Genomic DNA, 25,768 nt, shown 5'->3' on the forward strand with positions numbered 1-25,768 from the left:
TTATATCAGAAAGGAAGAAAGATCTAAAAAAAAAAATCTAAATTTCCACTTCAGGAAGCCAAAAAAAGAACAAGAATGCACAAAGTAAGTAGAAGGAAGAAAATAAAATTGGAGTGGAAAACAATGAAATAGAAAACAGAAAAACAATAGAGGAAATTAATCAAACCAAAAGTTGGCTCTTTGAAAAGTTCAACAAAATTGATTTACTAGATTGAAAAAGAAAAAAAAAAAAGAAAGAAAGAAAAGACAAAAGACAAAATTACCTAAAGAAAAAAAGGGCCATCCCTAAGACCCTAAATAAATTTAAAGTCTTTTAAGGGACAATTATGAACAGCTTTATGCCAACAAACTATTCAACTTAGATGAAATGAGCAAATTTTTAGAGGGGTTATCAAAATGTTATCAAAAAGAAATGGAGGCTGGGCACAGTGGCTCACGTCTGTAATCCCAGCACTTTGTGAGGCCGAGGCAGGTGGATCACCTGAGGCCAAGAATTCAAGACCAGCCTGGCCCAGATGACAAAACCCCATCTCTACTAAAAATAAAAATAAAAATAAAATTAGCTGGGCGTGTTGGTGGGCACCTGTAATCCCAGCTACTCAGGAGGCTGAGGGAGGAAAATCTCTTGAACCTGGGAGATAGAGGCTGCAGTGAGCCGAGATTGTGCCACTGCACTCTTACCTGAGCAACAAGAAGGAAACTCTGTCACAAAAAAGAAAGAAAGAAAGAAAGAAAGAAAGAAAGAAAGAAAGAAAGAAAGAAAGAAAGAAAGAAAGAAAGAAAATGGAAAACACATACAGATGTATATCAAGTAAAGAAATTAAATAAGTAATTTTAAAATTTCCCAGAAAGAAAAGCCCTGACCCACACTGATTCCCTACCAAATATTTAAGGAAAAAATATCACCAACCCTAAACAAATGCTTTCAGAAATTAGGAAAAAACAAAAAAAAATTTTTAACTTATTTATTGAGCCAGTATTTCCATGATAACAAAACCAAAGACTTTTTAATTTTTTATTTTTTAATTGATACATATTTATTTTATGTATTTCTGTGGTACATGTGATATTTTGATTCACGTATACAGTGTAATTGACATATCAGTCACTTTTTGACAAAGATGCCTTTGTGAAAAATCAGTTGGCTGTAACTGCAAGGATTTATTTCTGGATTCTCTATTCTGTCCTATTGTTCTGTGTGTCTGTATTTGTGCCAGTACTATATGTTAGTACTACAGCTTTGTAGTATATTTTGAAATAAGGTACTGCAATGCTTCCAGCTTTGTTTCTTTTTGCTCAGGATTGCTCCGGCTATTTGGGGTCTTTTGTGGTTCTATATAAATTCAGGGGGTTTTCTCTATTTCTGTGAAGAATGCCATTGGTATTTTCATAGAGATTGCATTAAATCTGTAGATCACTTTCGGTAGTAGAGAAAGACTTTTTTTTTTTTTTTTTTGAGACAGAGTCTTGCTCTGTTGCCCAGGCTGGGGTGCAGTGGCCGGATCTCAGCTCATTGCAAGCTCCGCCTCCCAGGTTTAGACCATTCTCCTGCCTCAGCCTCCCGAGTAGCTGGGACTACAGGTGCCCACCACCTCGCCCGGCTAGTTTTTTGTATTTTTTAGTAGAGACGGGGTTTCACTGTGTTAGCCAGGATGGTCTCGATCTCCTGACCTCGTGATCCGCCCGTCTCGGCCTCCCAAAGTGCTGGGATTACAGGCTTGAGCCACCGCGCCCAGCCGAGAAAGACTTTTTTAAAATGAAAATTACAAACCAATATCTCTCATAAACACAGACACAAAAATCCTTTATAAAATATTAGCAGGACAAATCCAGAAATATATGAAACAGAACACACATCTTGACCAAGTTCCCCTAGGAGTCCTCCCAGGAATGTAAGGTTGGCTTAACATCTGAAAATTAATTAGTGTGATGTACCATGTTAATATTAATAGATATGAGGACAAAAGCCCCATGATCTCTCAATCAATTCAGAAAAGACATACGACAAAATCCAACATCCTTTCAAGATAAAAACACTCAATAAACTAAGAACAGAAGGGAAATTCTTCAACATGATAAAGGAAATCTATGAAAAACTTATAGCTAACATCATACTTAATGGTGAAAGAAGTTTGGAAACAAGGCCACATTGTCTGCTCTCATCATGTTGCAAATAACATGATTGTATAGATAGAAAACCCTAAGCAATCTACAACTTTAAAAACTTCTATAACTAGTAAGTTTGGAAGATCAGAGAATACAATATCAATGCACAAAAAGCAGTTGAATGTCTGCATATAAGCAATGAAGATGCAATTATTCCTTAAATGTAATTAAGGAAGCAATTACATTTGCATGTCATCAAAAAACGAAGTATTTAGAAATAAATTTAATAGAAGGTAAAGACAAACCTCTGAAAACTATAAAACCTAGTTTTTTCATAGAGCAAAACTAAAGATCATCTTAAAAAATGGAGAACTAGTCCATATTCAAGGATTAGAAGACTAGATATTGTTTAAAAGGTAATTTTCTAAAGAACAACAGGATATTCATGTACAAAATAAAGGAACTCGCACTGTTACCTCACATTATATCCTTTCCTCCCACACCCCCACACACCACAGACCAAAGTAACACAAAATAAATTGTAGGCCTAAATGTAAGGACTAAGTTATAAAACTTGTGAGAGAACACAGTCTTGGGTAAACAAAAATATCTTTAATAAGACATCAAAAACATGATCCACAGCACAAAGAATTAAAATTTGAAATAAATTGTACCTTATCAAAATTTAGAACTCAATCTTCAAATGACATCATTAAGAGAATGAAAAGACAAGCTGCAGGACAGGAGAAAATAATTGTAAATCATATATCTGACAGAATATATTTAAGGAAAAACAAAAACTCTTACAATTCTATAATAAGAAAATCACCTAGTTAAAAAACAAATGGGCAAAAGATTGGAACAGACATTCACCAAAGAAGATATGTGGATAGCTAATAAACGCATGAAAAGATACTCAACATCATTAGTTACTGCATAAAAAATTAAAATCATGAACCTATACCATTGTACACACACAGTAGAATATCTCTAATCAGAAACACTGGCAATATCAAGTGTTGGCAATGATGCTGAAAAACTGGAACTCTCATACATTGCTGGTAAAAATACAAACTGGTACAGCCTCTTTAAAAAACAGTTCGGTGGTTTCTTTTAAAAGTGTAAAGCGTAAATATGTCATATAACACAACAATTTCAATCCTAGGTCTCTAGCCAAGAGAAATAAAAGCATTTGTCCCTAAAGACTTCTACATGAATATTCATAGCCGAGGTATTCATAATAGCCAAAAACTGGAAACAATCCAAATGTCTATCAACTGGTTATGTACATAGATAAAATGGAATTATACTAACAATAAAAAGTAACAAACTACTGCTATGGGCTGCAGTATGGATAAACCTTAAAAGAGATCCTAAAAACTAGATATTGTATGATTTTTATTTAAATCATATATGTAAGGGTTTTATTTAAAAAAAAAAAAGTTCAGAGAAACCAAAAGCACATCAGTGGTTGCCTGGGGTTGGGGGTGGGAGCAGTGATTGATTGCAAATGGACACAAGGGAAGTTTTGAGAGTGACAGACTGTCCTAAAACTGGATTCAAATTTGGTTTGTTTACAGTGATTGGATTCTACAGTAAAGAAATTATACTTTAATAGAGCTGTTTAAAAAATTATTTGTCAACTGCGGCCGACCACAGTGGCTCATGCCTGTATTCCTAGCACTTTGGGAGGCCAAGGCGGGCAGATTGCCTGAGCTCAGGAGTTCAAGACCAGCTTGGGCAAAATGGTGAAACCCCATCTCTGAAAAAATTCTACCAGGAGAAGAAGAAATAAAAACTGTTTCTGTAAATGTATTTAATATTATCACAAAATATTATCACAATTTAATATTTATTGAAGATCATTATGAACCAGACATGTACCTTACTAGTTAGAGTAGGAGGCTTGGCTATTACATAGTTTTACTATAACATAAACTATGTAGTAAACTATGAGTAGTATAATATAGTAGAGAAAACTGAAGTCCTAGAAGACAGAGGTAATGCATCTTGTCTTGGAACTAACTCTGAGGAACACATATGAAAGGTGTACGATAGTCAAAAATATTTCCCTAGTCATCACCCTTATATTTCCATTGACCCCTAAAGTATTTTAAGCAAATGACAATGAAACTTTGGATTACTTTTCTACGCTCCTAATGCGTAAAAGAGTGAAGCAAAATGTCATCCCAGTGGCCCCAGGAGAAAAGTGCACCTATGGCCACTTTGCTGCTTTGAGTCCTGCTGCCACTGATTTGTTCTAGGACTCTTTCCATCTAAACTTAACCACTCATCACTCTCAACCCAAGTAGCAACTTTAGAGCCATTTTAGGGTGCTGAGGCGTGGGGGGTTTTGCTATCGGAGTATAACCTAGCTAAGCCTAACTGATACACTGTCTCTGTAAAGAGACCGTAAATATATTCTTTTTTGCTACTGAGCCTATTCTGAAGGACCTACCCAGAATAAACTGTGAACAGCTGCCAAGTCAGTCATGTCTTCCGAATAAACTCTGGTGATCAATGGAGCTGTAAATGTCATCACTAAATTACCTTCACTCCAACACCACAAATACAACCCCCACCTCAGAAAGTGAAAGATCAGACTACAATGAGGAACTATGATTTGGACACAGCTCTCCGGATTTCTCAATGAATAGCCTATATCTGTTCCAGCTACTTTGCCTAAAATCCTCTTCCACAGTCCTCAGACATCTCTTCAATTGGTGAAAGCCTTGCAAAAGGTTTTTATCTTTTCTGTTTTTCAATCTTAATTGAAAGAGAACTCACAGAGAAGTAGGAGTGTATTTTCTGGGGTTTGCAAGGGCTGCTTTCACCATCATAAAATGAAAATTATTACCATTCTTACATATGCTTTCCACAATTTGACACAGAATCAACAGAAATCCAAAATACTAAACTTGGAGCCAGAGAGATTCATAGTTAATGAAATTAAAGAGTATAACAACTAAGAATTACTTTCTCATTTGTGCTCATTTAGACAAACCTGTTCAATATGGAGTAGGCATTTCTTCGTGGTTTTGGCACTAAATGATTTTAAGAGCTTTGTGTATTAATAATGAAAAAGTCTCTTTTCTGTTACTTCATTATTAAAACTCTCTTTTTGATTTTTCTTCAAATCTACCTAAACCTAGCAAGTAAAAGACTCTATACACTGACGATGAATGAAACCCATCTTAGTGAAGGTCACATTTAGAATGAAAACATTCAATTGTTCAATGTTTCTTTCCTCTGAAAATACTATAGAAGAATCTCAACATTACAATTTGAATGACAATCATTATTCTACTTTGCAAATTACATAAAATTTCTGTAGAATGACAACCAAGGTCAACAGCTTCTCCGTACAATCCAAGAATAAAAATTAAACCCTAACATTACAGCATTTTAGACAGAAGGAAAATGTAAAAAGTTTTCTGTAATATGTTTTAAGTTTTTAAAAACTTCATATTTATAAACTATAAAAACTCAACAAATTTTGAGATATCCAGCTGTTTCTTGAAGGGAATTCACATATTTCCTTGAGGATTCTTGTATTAGATGAAAGCATTACTTCCTGTTTCTTCATAAAATCTAGGAAAATCTTTCTAATTCCAATTGGAAATTCTTCTTCATTTCACTACCATTCAATTAAAAAGAAATGACCTCAGAAATTGTGTTTGGTTTTATTTACATTAATCAACAATGATCCCAAGTAAGTTCTTGCTCTTCTAAAGTTTATATTGTATTTTACATACTATTTTTCTTCTCTGATATAATAAATATTTATACCTAATTTATTTTTACATTATGTTATACCCTTTTCCTACCATTTAGGAATCCATCTGATTATTATTAGAAGAGGTTCTTTTCTTAACTATCTCTATTATAGCCTTCAATCAACACATTCATTTCTCAGATTTCTTTTTAGCCTCCCTTGACCAAGAACAACAATAATGTTTTAAGTAAAATAACCCTTTTTTATTAATGTTCTGATGACCAAGTAATGTTCAGCTTGAATAGTATAAGTGATCTTATATTACACACATCTTGCATTTTATAATCGAGACTCAAGTTTAGCACCTTTTTTATAATTGGTTAAACAAGAAAGAATTAGCAAAATCACTAATGAGAACACAGTTATTGGAATTAGCCATATGAAATAGAGAATCTCCGTGTATTCAGCCCTTCTCTCAACCTTTCCGTATTTCCACATGCCTGTCCCTTTTTAGTCCTGTCTGATGATTAATTATAATAGCCCAATAAAGAAATGGCAGATTGCATTAGGTTATACAGAAACAAAGAGGTCTGGAAAAAACAGAGCGTGATCCATACCTACAGGGGTTCTCAGATAATATCACGTATTGCCAAGGAATGTTACTACATGAATACCACAATGTGAAAATTTTCAGTAAAAGCCACTAATACACAGCAAAAATCCAAATCTAAGGCTTATTCATGTGTGGGGAGTGGACGTGTGTGCATGTATGTGTGCATGCACGTGTGTGTGTGTGTTTCTGTGTAGAAGAAAGACATGCAAGAGGTCAAAAATAGAGAAATGAGAAAGAAAAGGATAAAAGATAGATGGTAGAAAGCCAAAGACCATTTCCCTCATTCAGAGCTTATCTCTTCCCCTAGAAGTAGGGAGCTGTTGAGACTGGAAGATATGGGAAAATGGACAATTTGCAACCAGGCCCTGTCACCTCCAGAAGTGTTTTGATAATGAAGAGAGCTCCGGAAATGCTGTAATCCCCATCCTGGGCAGCTTTCATCTCCCTGCTAAGACTGCATGGTCACAGGTTATTTTTAGTGAACTGCTTCCTTTTTTAACTTAAGTTTGTGGTGATGTGTATATAAAGGTTATATAGTTGATCAAAGGAAGAGATCTTTAAAAAGCTGAAACCCTTCTGAGTACGAGCAAAAGAATTTTTGTCAGTATCCATGGTAGTTCTCTGTGACTCAAAAAAATATATATAGCAGCAGCTAAGACATACGTTTCAAGCGATGAGAAGCAGGTTTGCAACTGAACTGCCTTGATCAACTTCTCAATTAATATTTTATGTGACACGGAAGTATCCTCTCCTCTCCAGCCCAACCTGAGAACTTATTACCAGCTTTCCCCAGGAGACCAGCTGGAAGCTCGGGCATGAAGGTAGAGGAATTGTCACTGGCTATTGTCTATCAAAGCCTCCTCTTACCGCAGTAGCTATAAAGTGGCAGATGTGGAGCAAAATAAATCCAATTCAGATTGTTTTCCCTAACCCACATATCCCTCTAAGGGAAAGAGCCTCCATATGAGTAAAACCAAGCTGGAAAAATGTCCTATTGTTTCATCAGCCTCCAGTTAACCAACAAGATTTTAAAAATCATTTTCACCAACACTTAACCCTGCCCTGTCCCAAGGGACCTGCCCTGAAGGACCTTCAGAAGGTGACTGTGAGAGTGAGTTTCCACCTTTGGACTGAAATGCGGTGAATGGGCCAGTGTCTTTGGAAGGCTCCATTCTAAGCAGCACCGCGCACGCCATAGGCTGCACAGATGGCATTCCTCTGCCACTCTTCTCAAACCTACAGGCCTCAAGCCTCTTTTCTTCCCCCGAAGTTCTGAGTGCCTGACCAGAGATTACTTAGGCCCACTGGATAGTTCCTTATGGAGACAAAAAATAAAAGAGAAAATACAAAGGGAAAAGTGGCAGAATTGGAAAACTCATTTGTTTCCCCAACCCTCAAAGCATGGACACCCGGAAAGAGGTTGAGTTGAGAAAATAATAACAAAGAAATTTTTACTGGAAATGAGGGTGCGCGGGGGGCAGAAAAAGGAAGCTCAGTCTAAAACAAGAATCTATCTAGCACCTTTTCAAATAATTCTATACATGTCCTTCCAGAATGACTAAACCAGAAAGGAAATGTCTCCCCTGACCCCTTGCGGGTTAATAGGTAATGTGTGTTTAACACCCTGCACAAGCTTGCTGCTATTCTGTAACATTTGAGAAAAGAATTACACACTGATCATAATATATTGTTTAAACTGTATGCATACATAAAGTTTTCAGTTATAACTAAAATAGAAAATGTGACTGAGAATTTTTTTTAATTGCTAGAAGATAGATTACACAGGTGCATTCATCACTGCATTAGGTTTTTTTGTTGTTGTTTTTACTATAGCATAGCACTTTCACAGATGGAGGCTCAGGAAAGGCCTTCTAATATGACAGTTTTCAGGCAATAAAATGGGACTCTTCCAGAAGAGACATTCTTGCGTATTAAAGACTATGCACATGTCAGGGCAGCCAGTACACGGAAAATCTCTGAACCTTCCACTCAATTCTGCTGTGAACCTAAAACTGCTCTAAAAAAAAAAAAAAGAAAAGAAAAGAAAAGAAAAGAAAAAAGAAAAAGAAAGGAAAGAAAAAATAAAAAACTTTAAAAAAAAATGACAGCAACCTTTTGGGAGATATGCAAAACAGATGAATAAATGGATATTAACTTTGCAAACTAGAAAAAGCTGAATCTTAAATTGTCAATGGAGGAATACTCAGGGCAGTGAAATTGCTCTGTGTAGTACTATAATAGTGGCTACATTTGTCCAACCTATAGAATGTACAACACTAACAGTGAATCAAAGAACCGAATAGAACATAACACAGAAGATAGAAACACATGTAGTTACAAAACACATCCAAAAAGTGCGTAGATGACTAAGAAGAGAAGGAGAAGCAAGACTGTAGTTGATGAAGACTTGAGAAAGTAAAAGTATTTGAAAATAACTTTCACTAAAAAGGAGAAAAAATGTAAGAGATGACAAAGTCAGAAACTAAAATGTAAGCAAGCTAAATCTACATGGAAAAAGGGTAATGACTGCTTTTACGGTTGATTTTTTCCCCAATTATGATACCACATGCCCTTTGTAAAAAATTTAGAAAATGCATCAAACTAAATAGAAGAAGTAATAGTATCCACAATCCCACAATTCAAAACCAAATATACTAAATATTCAAATAAACCAATGGAACAAAAATAGAGAGTCCAAAAATAAATTCCCATATTTATAGCCAACTAATTTTCTATAAAAACACCAGGAACATACACTGGGATAAGGACACCTTTTTCAATAAATGGTGCCAGGAAAATTGGATATTCATATGCAGAAGAATGAAACTGGGCCTCTATCTCTCCCCATATGCAAAAATCAACTCAAGATAGAAGAAGACTTAAACATAAGACCTAAAACTATAACATTACTACAAAAAAAATAGGGAAAACATTCAAGTCATCAATCTAGGCAAAGATTTCATGGCTCAGACCTCAAAAGCATAGACAATTATTACAGAAATAGACAAATGGGATTATATTAAACTAAAAAGCTACTGCATATCAAAGGAAACAATCAACAGATGAAGAGACAACCTGTAGAACAGGAGAAAATATTTGCAAACTACTTATCTGACTAATATCCAAAATATACAAGGAACCTAAACAACTCAATGATTTAAAAAATGAATAATCCCATTAAAAAGTGGGCTAAGGACATGGATAGACATTTTTCAAAAGAAGACATATAAATGGCTGACAGGTATATGAAAAAGTGCTCAACATCACTAATCAGGGAAATGCAGACCAAAACCACAATGAGATATCCTCTTTCCCCAGTTAGAATGGCTATGATTAAAAAGACAAAAAATGGCAAGGATGCAGAGAAAAGGGAACTCTTCTAAACTGTTGATAGGAATGTAAATTAGTATAATCACTATGTAAAACAATGTGGAAGTTTCTCAAAAAAACTGAAAATAGAACTACAGTACAATCCAGCAAGCTCACTACTGGGCATTTATCCAAAGGAAAAGAAATAAGTATTATCAAAGGGATTCCTGCACCCCTATGTTGACTGCAGCACTATTCATAATATCAAAGATATGTAATCCACTTAAGTATCCATCAATGGATGAATGAATAAAGAAAATGTGGTATATGTACACAATAGAATACTCTTCAGTCACAAAAGAGAATGAAGTCATGTCATCTTCAGCAACATGGAAGAAACCGGAGGTCATTGTGTTAAGTCAAATAAAGCAGGCACAAATAGACAAATATTGCTTGTTCTCACTCATATGTGAAAGCAAAAAGAGTTTATCTCATAGAGGTAGAGAATAGAATGATAGATATTGGAGGCTGGGAGGGGTGCATGGGTGGGAGGCCCAGGATGCAGAAAGGTTGGTTAATGGGTACAAACATGCAATTAGATAGAAGATACAAGTTCTAAAGTTCAATAGTAGAGTAGCATGACTACAGTTAGCAACAACATATTGTATATTCCTAAGTAGCTAGAAGAGAGGTCTTGAGTTGCTCCCAACACACAGAAATGATAAACACTCAAGGTGATGGGCACCCCAAATACCCCAACTTGATCATTACTCATTCCATGCATGTAACCAATATTCACATGTACCCCATAATTATATAAAATATTGCATATCAATAAAAAATATTGAAATAGTAAATTTTATATTATATATATCTTACCATAATAGAAAAATGAAAAGAAAAAAGCTCCAGTAGGGATGTCTCCAGAAGGATGAAATAGATACACTACTTGACCTGTTTTAATTAAGAGGAAATCAAAGTTTGTGAAGGATAAATTAGGAATAAGAGATAAGTACATAGAAAACAAAGCAAATTCAAAATGAGATGATAATTAACCACAACAAAAGAAATTTTTAAAGTTGTGCAAGGAAGGAAAAGAATCGCAGGGTACTACATAGCTAACCTAGGCCTACTTCTAACATTTACAGAATGGAGGCAAGATAAATGAAGGCCTATTTATCATATGACTATATATTTTAAAAATATAAATTAAACTGGGCGGAGCAAGATGGCCGAATAGGAACAGCTCCAGTCTCCAACTCCCAGCGCAAGCGACACAGAAGACCGGTGATTTCTGCATTTTCAACTGAGGTACTGGGTTCATCTCACTGGGGAGTGCCGGACGATCGATGCTGGTCAGCTGCTGCAGCCCGACCAGCGAGAGCTGAAGCAGGGCGAGGCATTGCCTCACCTGGGAAGCGCAAGGGGAAAGGGAATCCCTTTTCCTAGCCAGGGGAACTGAGACACACAACACCTGGAAAATCGGGTAACTCCCACCCCAATACTGCGCTTTAAGCAAACAGGCACACCAGGAGATCATATCCCACACCTGGCCGGGAGGGTCCCACACCCTCCCTCATTGGAGGAGCCTCCCTCATTGCTAGCACAGCAGTCTGTGATCTACCGGCAAGGCAGCAGCGAGGCTGGGGGAGGGGCGCCTGCCATTGCTGAGGCTTAAGTAGGTAAACAAAGCTGCTGGGAAGCTCGAACTGGGTGGAGCTCACAGCAGCTCAAGGAAACCTGCCTGTCTCTGTAGACTCCACCTCTGAGGACAGGGCACAGTAAACAATAACAAAACACAGCCGAAACCTCTGCAGATGCAAATGACTCTGTCTGACAGCTTTGAAGAGAGCAGTGGATCTCCCAACACAGAGGTTGACATCTGAGAAGGGACAGACCCCCTGCTCAAGTGGGTCCCTGACCCCTGAGTAGCCTAACTGGGAGACATCCCCCACTAGGGGCAGTCTGACACCCCACACCTCACAGGGTGGAGTACACCCCTGAGAGGAAGCTTCCAAAGCAAGAATCAGACAGGGACACTCGCTGTTCAGAAATATTCTAGCTTCTGCAGCCTCTGCTGCTGATACCCAGGCAAACAGGGTCTGGAGTGGACCTCAAGCAATCTCCAACAGACCTACAGCTGAGGGTCCTGACTGTTAGAAGGAAAACTATCAAACAGGAAGGACACCTACACCAAAACCCCATCAGTACATCACCATCATCAAAGACCAGAGGCAGATAAAACCACAAAGATGGGGAAAAAGCAGGGCAGAAAAGCTGGAAATTCAAAAAATAAGAGCGCATCTCCCCCGGCAAAGGAGCGCAGCTCATCGCCAGCAACGGATCAAAGCTGGACGGAGAATGACTTTGACGAGATGAGAGAAGAAGGCTTCAGTCCATCAAATTTCTCAGAGCTAAAGGAGGAATTACGTACCCAGCGCAAAGAAACTAAAAATCTTGAAAAAAAAGTGGAAGAATTGATGGCTAGAGTAATTAATGCAGAGAAGGTCCTAAACGAAATGAAAGAGATGAAAACCATGACACGAGAAATACGTGACAAATGCACAAGCTTCAGTAACCGACTCGATCAACTGGAAGAAAGAGTATCAGCGATTGAGGATCAAATGAATGAAATGAAGCGAGAAGAGAAACCAAAAGAAAAAAGAAGAAAAAGAAATGAACAAAGCCTGCAAGAAGTATGGGATTATGTAAAAAGACCAAATCTACGTCTGATTGGGGTGCCTGAAAGTGAGGGGGAAAATGGAACCAAGTTGGAAAACACTCTTCAGGATATCATCCAGGAGAACTTCCCCAACCTAGTAGGGCAGGCCAACATTCAAATCCAGGAAATACAGAGAACGCCACAAAGATACTCCTCGAGAAGAGCAACTCCAAGACACATAATTGCCAGATTCACCAAAGTTGAAATGAAGGAAAAAATCTTAAGGGCAGCCAGAGAGAAAGGTCGGGTTACCCACAAAGGGAAGCCCATCAGACTAACAGCAGATCTCTCGGCAGAAACTCTCCAAGCCAGAAGAGAGTGGGGGCCAATATTCAACATTCTTAAAGAAAAGAATTTTAAACCCAGAATTTCATATCCAGCCAAACTAAGTTTCATAAGTGAAGGAGAAATAAAATCCTTTACAGATAAGCAAATGCTTAGAGATTTTGTCACCACTAGGCCTGCCTTACAAGAGATCCTGAAGGAAGCACTCAACATGGAAAGGAACAACCGGTACCAGCCATTGCAAAAACATGCCAAAATGTAAAGACCATCGAGGCTAGGAAGAAACTGCATCAACTAACGAGCAAAATCACCAGTTAATATCATAATGGCAGGATCAAGTTCACACATAACAATCTTAACCTTAAATGTAAATGGACTAAATGCTCCAATTAAAAGACACAGACTGGCAAACTGGATCAAGAGTCAAGACCCATCAGTCTGCTGTATTCAGGAGACCCATCTCACATGCAGAGACATACATAGGCTCAAAATAAAGGGATGGAGGAAGATTTACCAAGCAAATGGAGAAAAAAAAAAGCAGGGGTTGCAATACTAGTCTCTGATAAAACAGACTTTAAACCATCAAAGATCAAAAGAGACAAAGAAGGCCATTACATAATGGTAAAGGGATCAATTCAACAGGAAGAGCTAACTATCCTAAATATATATGCACCCAATACAGGAGCACCCAGATTCATCAAGCAAGTCCTTAGAGACTTACAAAGAGACTTAGACTCCCATACAATAATAATGGGAGACTTCAACACTCCACTGTCAACATTAGACAGATCAACGAGACAGAAAGTTAACAAGGATATCCAGGAATTGAACTCACCTCTGCAGCAAGCAGACCTAATAGACATCTATAGAACTCTCCACCCCAAATCAACAGAATATACATTCTTCTCAGCACCACATCGTACTTACTCCAAAATTGACCACGTAATTGGAAGTAAAGCACTCCTCAGCAAATGTACAAGAACAGAAATTATAACAAACTGTCTCTCAGACCACAGTGCAATCAAACTAGAACTCAGGACTAAGAAACTCAATCAAAACCGCTCAACTACATAGAAACTGAACAACCTCCTCCTGAATGACTACTGGGTACATAACGAAATGAAGGCAGAAGTAAAGATGTTCTTTGAAACCAATGAGAACAAAGATACAACATACCAGAATCTCTGGGACACATTTAAAGCAGTGTGTAGAGGGAAATTTATAGCACTAAATGCCCACAAGAGAAAGCAGGAAAGATTTAAAATTGACACTCTAACATCGCAATTAAAAGAACTACAGAAGCAAGAGCAAACACATTCGAAAGTTAGCAGAAGGCAAGAAATAACTAAGATCAGAGCAGAACTGAAGGAGATAGAGACACAAAACACCCTCCAAAAAATCAATGAATCCAGGAGTTGGTTTTTTGAAACGATCAACAAAATTGACAGACCACTAGCAAGACTAATAAAGAAGAAAAGAGAGAAGAATCAAATCGACGCAATTAAAAATGATAAAGGGGATATCACCACCGACCCCACAGAAATACAAACTACCATCAGAGAATACTATAAACCCCTCTACGCAAATAAACTGGAAAATCTAGAAGAAATGGATAATTTCCTAGACACTTACACTCTTCCAAGACTAATCCAGGAAGAAGTTGAATCCCTGAATAGACCAATAGCAGGCTCTGAAATTGAGGCAATAATTAATAGCCTACCAACCAAAAAAAGTCCAGGACCAGATGGATTCACAGCTGAATTCTACCAGAGGTACAAGGAGGAGTTGGTACCATTCCTTCTGAAACTATTCCAATCAATAGAAAAAGAGGGAATCCTCCCTAACTCATTTTATGAGGCCAACATCATCCTGATACCAAAGCCTGGCAGAGACACAACAAAAAAAGAGAATTTTAGACCAATATCCCTGATGAACATCGATGCAAAAATCCTCCATAAAATACTGGCAAACTGGATTCAGCAACACATCAAAAAGCTTATCCACCATGATCAAGTGGGCTTCATCCCTGGGATGCAAGGCTGGTTCAACATTCGCAAATCAATAAACATAATCCAGCATATAAACAGAACCAAAGACAAGAACCACATGATTATCTCAATAGATGCAGAAAAGGCTTTTGACAAAATTCAACAGCCCTTCATGCTAAAAACGCTCAATAAATTCGGTATTGATGGAACGTACCTCAAAATCATAAGAGCTATTTATGACAAACCCACAGCCAATATCATACTGAATGGGCAAAAACTGGAAAAATTCCCTTTGAAAACTGGCACAAGACAGGGATGCCCTCTCTCACCACTCCTATTCAACATAGTGTTGGAAGTTCTGGCTAGGGCAATTAGGCAAGAGAAAGAAATCAAGGGTATTCAGTTAGGAAAAGAAGAAGTCAAATTGTCCCTGTTTGCAGATGACATGATTGTATATTTAGAAAACCCCATTGTCTCAGCCCAAAATCTCCTTAAGCTGATAAGCAACTTCAGCAAAGTCTCAGGATACAAAATTAATGTGCAAAAATCACAAGCATTCTTATACACCAGTAACAGACAAACAGAGAGCCAAATCAGGAATGAACTTCCATTCACAATTGCTTCAAAGAGAATAAAATACCTAGGAATCCAACTTACAAGGGATGTAAAGGACCTCTTCAAGGAGAACTACAAACCACTGCTCAGTGAAATCAAAGAGGACACAAACAAATGGAAGAACATACCATGCTCATGGATAGGAAGAATCAATATCGTGAAAATGGCCATACTGCCCAAGGTCATTTATAGATTCAATGCCATCCCCATCAAGCTACCAATGAGTTTCTTCATAGAATTGGAAAAAACTGCTTTAAAGTTCATATGGAACCAAAAAAGAGCCCGCATCTCCAAGACAATCCTAAGTCAAAAGAACAAAGCTGGAGGCATCACGCTACCTGACTTCAAACTATACTACAAGGCTACAGTAACCAAAACAGCATGGTACTGGTACCAAAACAGAGATATAGACCAATGGAACAGAACAGAGTCCTCAGAAATAATACCACACATCTACAGCCATCTGATCTTTGACAAACCTGAGAGAAACAAGAAATGGGGAAAGGATTCCCTATTTAATAAATGGTGCTGGGAAAATTGGCTAGCCATAAGTAGAAAGCTGAAACTGGATCCTTTCCTTACTCCTTATACGAAAATTAATTCAAGATGGATTAGAGACTTAAATGTTAGACCTAATACCATAAAAATCCTAGAAGAAAACCTAGGTAGTACCATTCAGGACATAGGCATGGGCAAAGACTTCATGTCTAAAACACCAAAAGCAACAGCAGCAAAAGCCAAAATTGACAAATGGGATCTCATTAAACTAAAGAGCTTCTGCACAGCAAAAGAAACTACCATCAGAGTGAACAGGCAACCTACAGAATGGGAGAAAATTTTTGCAATCTACTCATCTGACAAAGGGCTAATATCCAGAACCTACAAAGAACTCAAACAAATTTACAAGAAAAAAACAAACAACCCCATCAAAAAGTGGGCAAAGGATATGAACAGACATTTCTCAAAAGAAGACATTCATACAGCCGACAGACACATGAAAAAATGCTCATCATCACTGGCCATCAGAGAAATGCAAATCAAAACCACAATGAGATACCATCTCACACCAGTTAGAATGGCGATCATTAAAAAGTCAGGAAACAACAGGTGCTGGAGAGGATGTGGAGAAATAGGAACACTTTTACACTGTTGGTGGGATTGTAAACTAGTTCAACCATTATGGAAAACAGTATGGCGATTCCTCAAGGATCTATAACTAGATGTACCATATGACCCAGCCATCCCATTACTGGGTATATACCCAAAGGATTATAAATTATGCTGCTATAAAGACACATGCACACATATGTTTATTGCAGCACTATTCACAATAGCAAAGACTTGGAATCAACCCAAATGTCCATCAGTGACAGATTGGATTAAGAAAATGTGGCACATATACACAATGGAATACTATGCAGCCATCAAAAAGGATGAGTTTGTGTCCTCTGTAGGGACATGGATGCAGCTGGAAACCATCATTCTTAGCAAACTATCACAAGAACAGAAAACCAAACACCACATGTTCTCACTCATAGGTGGGAACTGAACAATGAGATCACTTGGACTCAGGAAGGGGAACATCACACACCGGGACCTATCATGGGGAGGGGGGAGGGGGGAGGGATTGCATTGGGAGTTATACCTGATGTAAATGACGAGTTGATGGGTGCAGCACACCAACATGGCACAAGTATACATATGTAACAAACCTGCACGTTATGCACATGTACCCTACAACTCTAAGTATAATAATAATAAATAAATTAAAAAAAAAAGAAAGAGGAGGAGAAAGAAAGAAAGAGAAAGAGGAAGGTGGAAGGAAGGAGGGAGGGAGAGAGGGAGGGAAAGAAAGAAAAGAGAAAGAAGAGGGGGAGAAAGAGAGAGAGAGAGAAAGAAAGAAAAGAAAGAAAGAAAGAAAGAAAGAAAAAAGAAAGAAAGAAAGAAAGAAAGAAAGAAGAAAGAAAGAAGAAAGAAAGAAAGAAAGAAAGAAAGAAAGAAAGAAAGAAAGAAAAAGAAAGAAAGAAAGAAAGAAAGAAAGAAAGAAAGAAAGAAAGAAAGAAAGAAAGAAAGAAAGAAAGAAAGAAAGAGAAAAGTACAAACACAACTTCTTGGTAGAACTAACTCTCCTCCTGACTCTCGACCGCAAAGGCATACGGGAAGTGTCATTTTTAGCTTTTCAGAATCTAGAGTCAGGCATGTCCACTTGGCAGAGGGTCGAAACATCCACCTCTGCTCCTACTGAACAATGGGCACCACAGAAAAGCATATATTATTAAAGCATTATTTTTGTCTAAATGAATAATGAAAACGACAGATGATTGTTCAATCTACTCTTTTATATTGGATATATGGTGTACAACATGATATTTTGACATATACATTGTGGAGTGGCTAAATAAAGCTAATTACTATATACAAAAATATATATATATGTATATATAAATTAAACTAGCCAAGTGTTAAACAAAATATATTCTATCTTCCTACCTTAGTAAATGACCTGGGAGTCCAGGACAGAATTTAAAACTCTCCAGTTCCTCGAAGTTCCACATCAGAACTTTGCAGTGGAAGGGGAGAACCAGCCAATGGCCGCAGCTGAACAGCTCACCCTTTTTCTTCCAGCCCCAGGGTCCATCCCACATCTGAAGAGCCTTGTGGGCACGTGTCTGGACACACACCCATGTGTCCATGCTCTGACCACACCCTCACAAACACCTGCCTCCTAGGTACCCACATAGGTGGCACCCTCCACCGTTAGTTGGACCTGAGACATGCATGGGCCTTGGAAGCAGTTTCAGGCCATTTGGGTGGGGAATTCTCGGTCTCTGAACCCAGTGTGAGACCTGGCAAGGAAGCCTCCTTAACCCTGTGAATTTCTCTCCCCATGAGTAAGGGCCAGAAGAAGATCTCCCAAAGTGTGGCTGGCAAGACACAGGCCTCTTTGCAAGTGTCTAAGACTTGTATTGGGCTCAGCGGAAAATAGCATTTATATAAGCATGCAATGTACATAATAAATATTAATATAAACAGGTTAACGTGAAACTATGAAGAGGATGCTGGGAATGGGAAACACGCAGTGAAGTGCTTGCTATAAGGGGTAAAGGATTAAAGAGAAATCAGGCCTAATCTTTTAGAGTAGGAAGTCTAAAGATAATGCCTAAAGTGAAGAACCTAGAAGTTGAATATAATCATGTTATTTAGGGATATAAAGAAAAAAAGAAATAGCTAAAAAGCATTGAGCTCTAAGAAATAAAATGAAGGAGAGCAGAATTGTAGGGGAATATTATTCTCTATGTAAGACTTGTGTAGGCCGGGATGGGTGGCTCATACCTGTAATCCCAGCACTTTCAGAGGCCAAGGGGGGCAGATTATTTGAGGTGAGGAATTCGAGACCAGCCTGGCCAACATGGTGAAACCTCATCTCTACTAAAAATACAAAAATTAGCCGGGCATGGTGGTGCATGCTTGTAATCTCAGCTACTCGGGAGGCTGAGGCAGGAGGATTGCTTGAACCCGGGAGGTGGAGGTTGCAGTGAGCAGAATCACGCCACTGCACTCCAGCCTGTGCAACACAGCAAGACTCCATCTCAAAAAAAGAAAGAGAGAGAGACTTGTATAATTATTTGACAACTATACACATTTCCACTTCGATACTAAAAAAAATTAAAAAGAACGTAATATAAATAATAATATTTTCTAGTGCATTGAACCACTTGCACCTCAGTATGAACTCTGGGAAACTTTTCATTAACCTGGTCCTTTCAGAATAACAAAAATGTAAGAGGCAGAGCTTTAGAGGAGAATATTAGCATGTAAGAGGAACATTGGTGATAAGAAAATGTTTCAGATTCACAAATGTCCTTTAGGTTTTTTTTTTTTTTTTCACTTTAAGTTCTGGGATACATGTGCTGAACTGAGGATACTACATGCTTGAATTTATTCATTCAACAGATATTTATTAAGTATTTATTTATATGTGACAGGCACCATGTTAGGAGCTAGGGACACAGAGGCAAGAAAAAAAATTTTAACACGTGTTTCTGTCCTTACAGTACTTAATGTCCAGACCAGGTGACATTATTGAATCAAATATTCATTCAGTGAATATAAAATATCTACCGTGGTAGGTGCTATAAAGCAAAGTTCTTGGTGCTAAGAATGTGTATTAGAGTAAACCTCACCCAGTGAGAAGAGTGGGGAAATGTTCCCCAGAAATCGCCCTCAAGTTAAAATCCCACCAAGTGGGCCTTACCTAGACAAACCTGTGTGGGTGAAAAGAGAGGAACAGACGAGTGTTCTGGGAGGACGAAAGAGCATTCCCAATGGTATCCTTGTTGTTTTATTCTTTTTTTTCTTTTTTTTTGTGATCTTATTGACAAATTTCCCTACTCTGCTGTGAACCTTCCTAGCTTGTTACGTTTTCAAGCCCTAAGAAGTGAACAGGTGTGTATGGTAAACAGAACTAAAAGAGGTGTAGTGGCTCACACCTGTAATCCCAACACTTTGGGAGGCCAAAGTGGGAGGCCAGGAGTTTGAGATCAGCCTGGACAACATAGCATGATCCCATCTCTACAAAAAATATATAAAATAAAAATAAAATAAAATAAGAGAACTGAAAGAGGCTAGTCCTGGTGAGTTGCCAAATGAGGTTCTGACCACAGAGATTGGTGAGGTGATCACAGTGATCAAAATTTCTCATTTTCTTCTCTGAGAAGTCATACAGGAAGGCTTTGCAGGGTCTTCATGGTAGTCTGGGTGATCTGAAAACAGACACTGCATCGGGATTAAACATGCAAGGATTTTATTAGAGGAAAGCCCTGTGAGAGGAAATGGGACGGGAGGGAGGCTAGGAAATGATCAGACCATGACTAAGCTTGATCCTTCATGAAGAAGAGAGGGAAGGAAAGTTGGGTGGAAGTAGGGTCGCCTGGGACTCAGGGGCTTCTGTGACAAGATGGAAAGTGGGACAGTTGGGGCACACCGGGAAGACTGGCCACCCTGGGTGGAAGCACTAGACTGCCCCGCCGTGCCGTCTAAGACAGACTTGGCAAGGACATCAGGGAGTCCTTGAGCCAAAGTCACCCATCGGGAGAGTCTTAGTACCAACTGCCACACTCTGTCATCGGCAGGAGCAGCTCGTGGGAACTTCGGTCTCAGTGAAAAAGCAGTGCAGGATTTGTGAGCACCGCAGCAGGGGCCCTAAGTCGATTCTGGGCAGCACCCGGTAGTTGGGCTTCTGTGAGGTGCATTCGCATAGACGTCTTGGAAGCGGATATTGGGAAGGGAGAAGGGGTCACAGCAGATCGTTTTGTAAATATCATCCAGATGGCAACATGAACACTGCACTGGAGGAGAACAACAATAGATGCAAGGAGGCTGTGTAGCAGGTCCACCAAAGATAAAAACAGACTGCAGGTGTACAAAGAAATGAACACTTTACATAAGTAATTAATACACTACATAGTATTCTTATTACCCCGGACCAAAACTCTTTCACAGGAGTTTCAAGTTACCTTAAAACACAGTATCTGTGGGAGGTATTTAACTCCTAAACCCATGAAGAGATTCTCTTGTTATTTTTATAACAACACTTATTACCCATTGTGTATAACCACATAGGTTCAATCATCGGAAATGGGTAATAGCATGAATCGCCAGAAAAAAAGGCCAGCCTGGCCTCTAGCCTAGTCCAATCTTCTGTTTTCTTAGACTGTGAGTTGCTGGGCTGATTTACAGAACTTTGATGGCTTGTTTATTTTCACTTCAGGGTTTTAAAACTTCCTGGGAAAGTTCCTAGAGACATAAGATGCCCTGTGACTGAGCGACTTTGACAGTCGGTTAGTTTTGTTCTTTATGTTTGACGTATCTCATCTAAAAGAACCACTTCTTGGTGCTTTATAACACAAACCAGCAGGATGATATCAACTTTGTTTTTATTTTCTGCAAATCAGTTATTTCATGGGAAAGAATTTTTTTCACCATTTAGGTGCTTATTGACAGCTGTAAAAAACACTTTAATATCCTGCCCAGGGAATCTTCCTACACTGTCATATTTCCACTTAACTTGAGTGTAAGTTTAAACACAGACTTGACTTACAGAGTTATCTGCTCTGCTCAAAAGAACTCAAAATATCCGAGATATTCTGATTCTTTTTTACAAGAGAAATGAATAGACAAATACACGATAAATTAACATTTCTGACAAAAATGCTATTCTGCTCACTGTATTTTTTACCTTTCTATTCTTTTCCCACTGCCATTAAAGACAGAATCTGTGCTTTTAATTTATGAATTCATTGCATCCTTTTTCATACCAGAGTCAGCTTTCAGACTTAAACTCTGTAGTTACACTGCTACAAAGTCTCCAATAGTCTCTCAGTGTATGTTTCACTTATTTTTTTATTATCATCTCTAAAAAAGTCATCCTCTCAGGTTTTACTGGAAGTTAATAACAGTGTTAAGATCCTTTATACTTTTGATATTTCAGTAAGAAGATTATTCATTCCCAATTAACTTGCTGGCTGCCTTTTGCCACCCACCAAATTTTCTTTCTTTTTTTTTTTTTGAGACCGAGTTTCGCTCTCGTTGCCCAGGCTGGAGTGCAGTGGCATGATTTTGGCTCGTTGCAACCTTCGTCTCCCCGGTTCAAGCGATTCTCCTGCCTCAGCCTCCCAAGTAGCTGGGATTACAGGCGCCAGCCACCATGGCTGGCTAATATTTGTATTTTTAGTAGAGATGGGGTTTCACCATGTTGGCCAGGCTGTAGTGCAGTGGTATGATTTTGGCTCATTGCAACCTTCGCCTCCTTGGTCAAGCGATTCTCCTGCCTCAGCCTCCCAAGTAGCTGGGATTACAGGCGCCTGCCACCATGCCTGGTTAATATTTGTCTTTTTAGTAGAGATGGGGTTTCATCATGTTGGCCAGGCTGGTGGAGGAACTCCTGACCTCAGGTGATCCACCCACCTTGGGCTCCCAAAGTGCTGGGGTTACAGGCATGAGCCACTTCACCTGGCCGCCACCCACCAAAGTTTCTATGCCTTACCTATTCAGTTTAAAACTAAGAAGTATTTGACCTCTGCTCATGAATGCAAAGATCAGAATTTATCATTTCTGACTGACCTTCAAATTTATTCCAATGTTACCTTTCAGCAATAGGAACAAAGTAGTTGAAAAATAGATATTTCTTATATAACTGAGCAGATCGGCTATAGGTGCTCATAAGGCAAAGAATAAAAAATCTGTAAAGCACAGAACCACTTGCAAATGGCAAAAACTAGAATGTTTGTGCTTTTAAGGAGAATCACATTATCAGTGAAGAATATCAATCACATTTGCTACAAAAGCATTTAAAATCTTTTCTCAGTTTGCTATCCCAGTTCTCAAATGATGATCCAAAAACTGAAACAATTATTTCTGATAGGTTTATATGCCATCAAATGAACTAATGATTTATTCTCTACTAAAATGTTAACCAATATAGCTAATCCCTAATGGAATAAACTATAATAAATTTTAAATTTTACCATCTATCTGCCCTAAGAAGCCGTTAATTTTTGACCCATGCATAACGTAGGCATTTAAACCAGGTATTCTGATTATTTGCTATGCTGCCTGTCTCCTTCTCACAGCCTTCTCGTGAATAATCACTCTCTCCACCCCCCGAATATTCTTTGTGCACATACTAAATCAGAACAGCAGAGCATAGTGCCTAATTGTTCTTTAGTTTTCTTGCTATTATTCTTTTTTCCTTAACTCAGATACAGGCTTTCTTGAAGACATGGTATATGCCTTTGAAGTCTTTTCTGATATCCCAATCGTTAACCAAAAAAAAAAAAAATCATCTACAGAAGCCACACTTGCCTTCATTACAGAATTTACCCAATCCCTAATGGCTCTACTCAGGAAGTTCTGCACCTGTGGTTAAAGAGTTCTGTCTCTGTTAGAAATCTCTTTATTGCAAGTGGGGGAAAAACATCTCCAACCGGTTTAAACAAAACAGTGTTTTCTACTCATGTAAAAGTCCACATGATGTTGCAACTTCAGATGCAGCTTTCTTCGGGACTCAGATGATATCCACTCTTTTCTTCACTTTCTTGGAGTTGACTTCATTCTCAGGCTCCCTGCAGTGATTCTTGAAACTTGGGATTCCCAGATCCACCACACACAGCCCAGTGCCAGAAGGAGAGTCTAACAAAAGCTCAAACCAAACTCTTTGGCTAAGTCCTCTTGGTTGAGGCTGGCCAGGTTGGCAGGTGCTGATAGCTTAGCTTGGGGAAAGCCTCCAGCTCTGCAGCCCAGGGCTCCAGACTCAAAACTTGCAGGCTAAGAGGCAAGGCACAGTGGCTTCCAGGAAAACCTGTGGTCAGAGAACAAGGACAAGGAGGGAAAAGTCCAGCCCACAGCCACTTGTAGTATTGCATGCCCTTGTGACTTTTAGATGCTTTGTTATTATTTTTCCTAACAGTACCTTGGTCACAATAGCAGTATTCATCTGAGGCTTCCGTATTATGCTGCCGTGATGTTTCCTAGTGGCAAACACCTTCTATGGGACTAGCCAATAGAATCTTTATTGGTTCTTCCAGAGACAATTTTCAAAGTAATGTAATATAAAATGTATAAATATACCAATAGTGTATCTAGGCTTCCATTGACTTTCAGTATGTTCTTCTCAAGCTCTCAATAAACTTATGTGATTTTTTTCATTATCTGTGTTTTGACATTATGAACAAGTATAATGCCATAAATAAAAACCTTTTGTTAATTCATAAATATTAATCTGTTGTATTGTCTTCAATTCTTTTTTTTCTTTTTTTGACACGAAGCCTTACTCTGTCACCCAGGCTGGAGTGCAGTGGTATTATCTTCAATTCTTAATAGGGGTTCTAAAATACTTCCTTGAGGTAACAGTTCTTTTTTTTTTTTTTGAGACAGAGTTTCACTCTTGTCACCCAGGCAGGAGTGCAGTGGCGCAATCTCGGCTCACTGGAACCTCCACTTCCTGGGTTCAAGAGATTCTCCTGCCTCAGCCTCCCGAGTAGCTGGGATTACAGGCGTGTGCCACCACACCCAGTTAATTTTTGTATTTTAGTAGCCATGTTGGTCAGGCTGGTCTCAAACTCCTGAATTCATGTGATCCCCCAACTCAGCCTCCCAAAGTGCTGGGATTACAGGCATTGGCCACTGTGCCCAGCCCTGAGGTAACACTTCTTGACTCATAATTTTAGTTATTTTTACTTCATTTAACATGGCACTAAAAGCTCACATGCAGAGGGGAACATGTTACAGCCTGCTGTTAACGTCTCCCCTGATCCTAGACACCTTTCTTAAGAAGTCCATTGCTTTCAGCACTTTCAAGCCAGGTAACCACGTTCACCAGTGTTACTGCCTTTTTCTCTATTGTAAACACTTGAGAAGTATATTAAATGTCATTCTATCATTTCTTCTTACTCTTGCTTCCCTTTAAATATTTTGGTAGAAAGTATTTTTCCCAGAAATATAACTGAGTTTATTCATCTTTGAAACTGTATCTGTACATACTATAGAATATTTTTAGGCAATGCCAAGGATTTGTTGATGTTTGTGCCTCTCATCAATTTCTTCTCACATTTACTCTTTTTCATAAAGTTGACTTCTTTTTCATTCAAACTTCTGTCAGATTTTTACTTATTCCCTCTTCTTTCCCTTAAGGCTTGTTTAGTACCTTCTAAAAGATGCCTTCTCCAAACAACTTTTCAGAAGACTAGGATGCTGCTTAAACCTAAAACCACAGTCTTAAAATTATTTTTATTTTTCATCCACATGCAAACTGAAAGACGTGGAGTCATAAAATAAAATATTCTTAAGCTTATTAATATTTTATGTTTACATATACATACACGGTGAGTCCCAAAATAGTATTTTAAAGTGCTGGATGTTTTTGCCTATTGATTTTAATTAAGTGTACTTTAGGTTGTCTGGATTGCAAGTAAGAGAGAAAGGAGAAATAGATGAAAAAAATCACAAGCAAGCTTTTTATTCCAGTTCTTGGGGAAAAAACTAATAAGCCACCTCCACAGTGAATTTCTAGTGAGTCATTAACCAGGGATTTGTTGCCTTGGTTACTGAGCCAGGTAGAGATTCCAGCAAAAAAGCAATGTGACCTATGAGCTCAAGAAACTGAAGAAGTGAAATTTCTGCATGATATTTGCAGTTAGTACAGAAAGAAATGAAAAGAGTAAAAAATATACGTTAAAAGAAAAGGGAAGAAAAGATTACTTTGATTTTTGACCCCATGTCAAAGACATTTACAACCACACAACACACACTTTTAATAATTTAAAAAGCATTTCAGTGTTTGTTTCCTTGTGAAATATTACAAGACATAAACCATTTCCAATATATGAGACCTCTCCCACTCTAGAAAACAAAGCACT

Source organism: Macaca thibetana, chromosome 18, assembly GCF_024542745.1.
Source record: "Macaca thibetana thibetana isolate TM-01 chromosome 18, ASM2454274v1, whole genome shotgun sequence".
In the NCBI taxonomy this organism is placed as follows: domain Eukaryota; kingdom Metazoa; phylum Chordata; class Mammalia; order Primates; family Cercopithecidae; genus Macaca; species Macaca thibetana.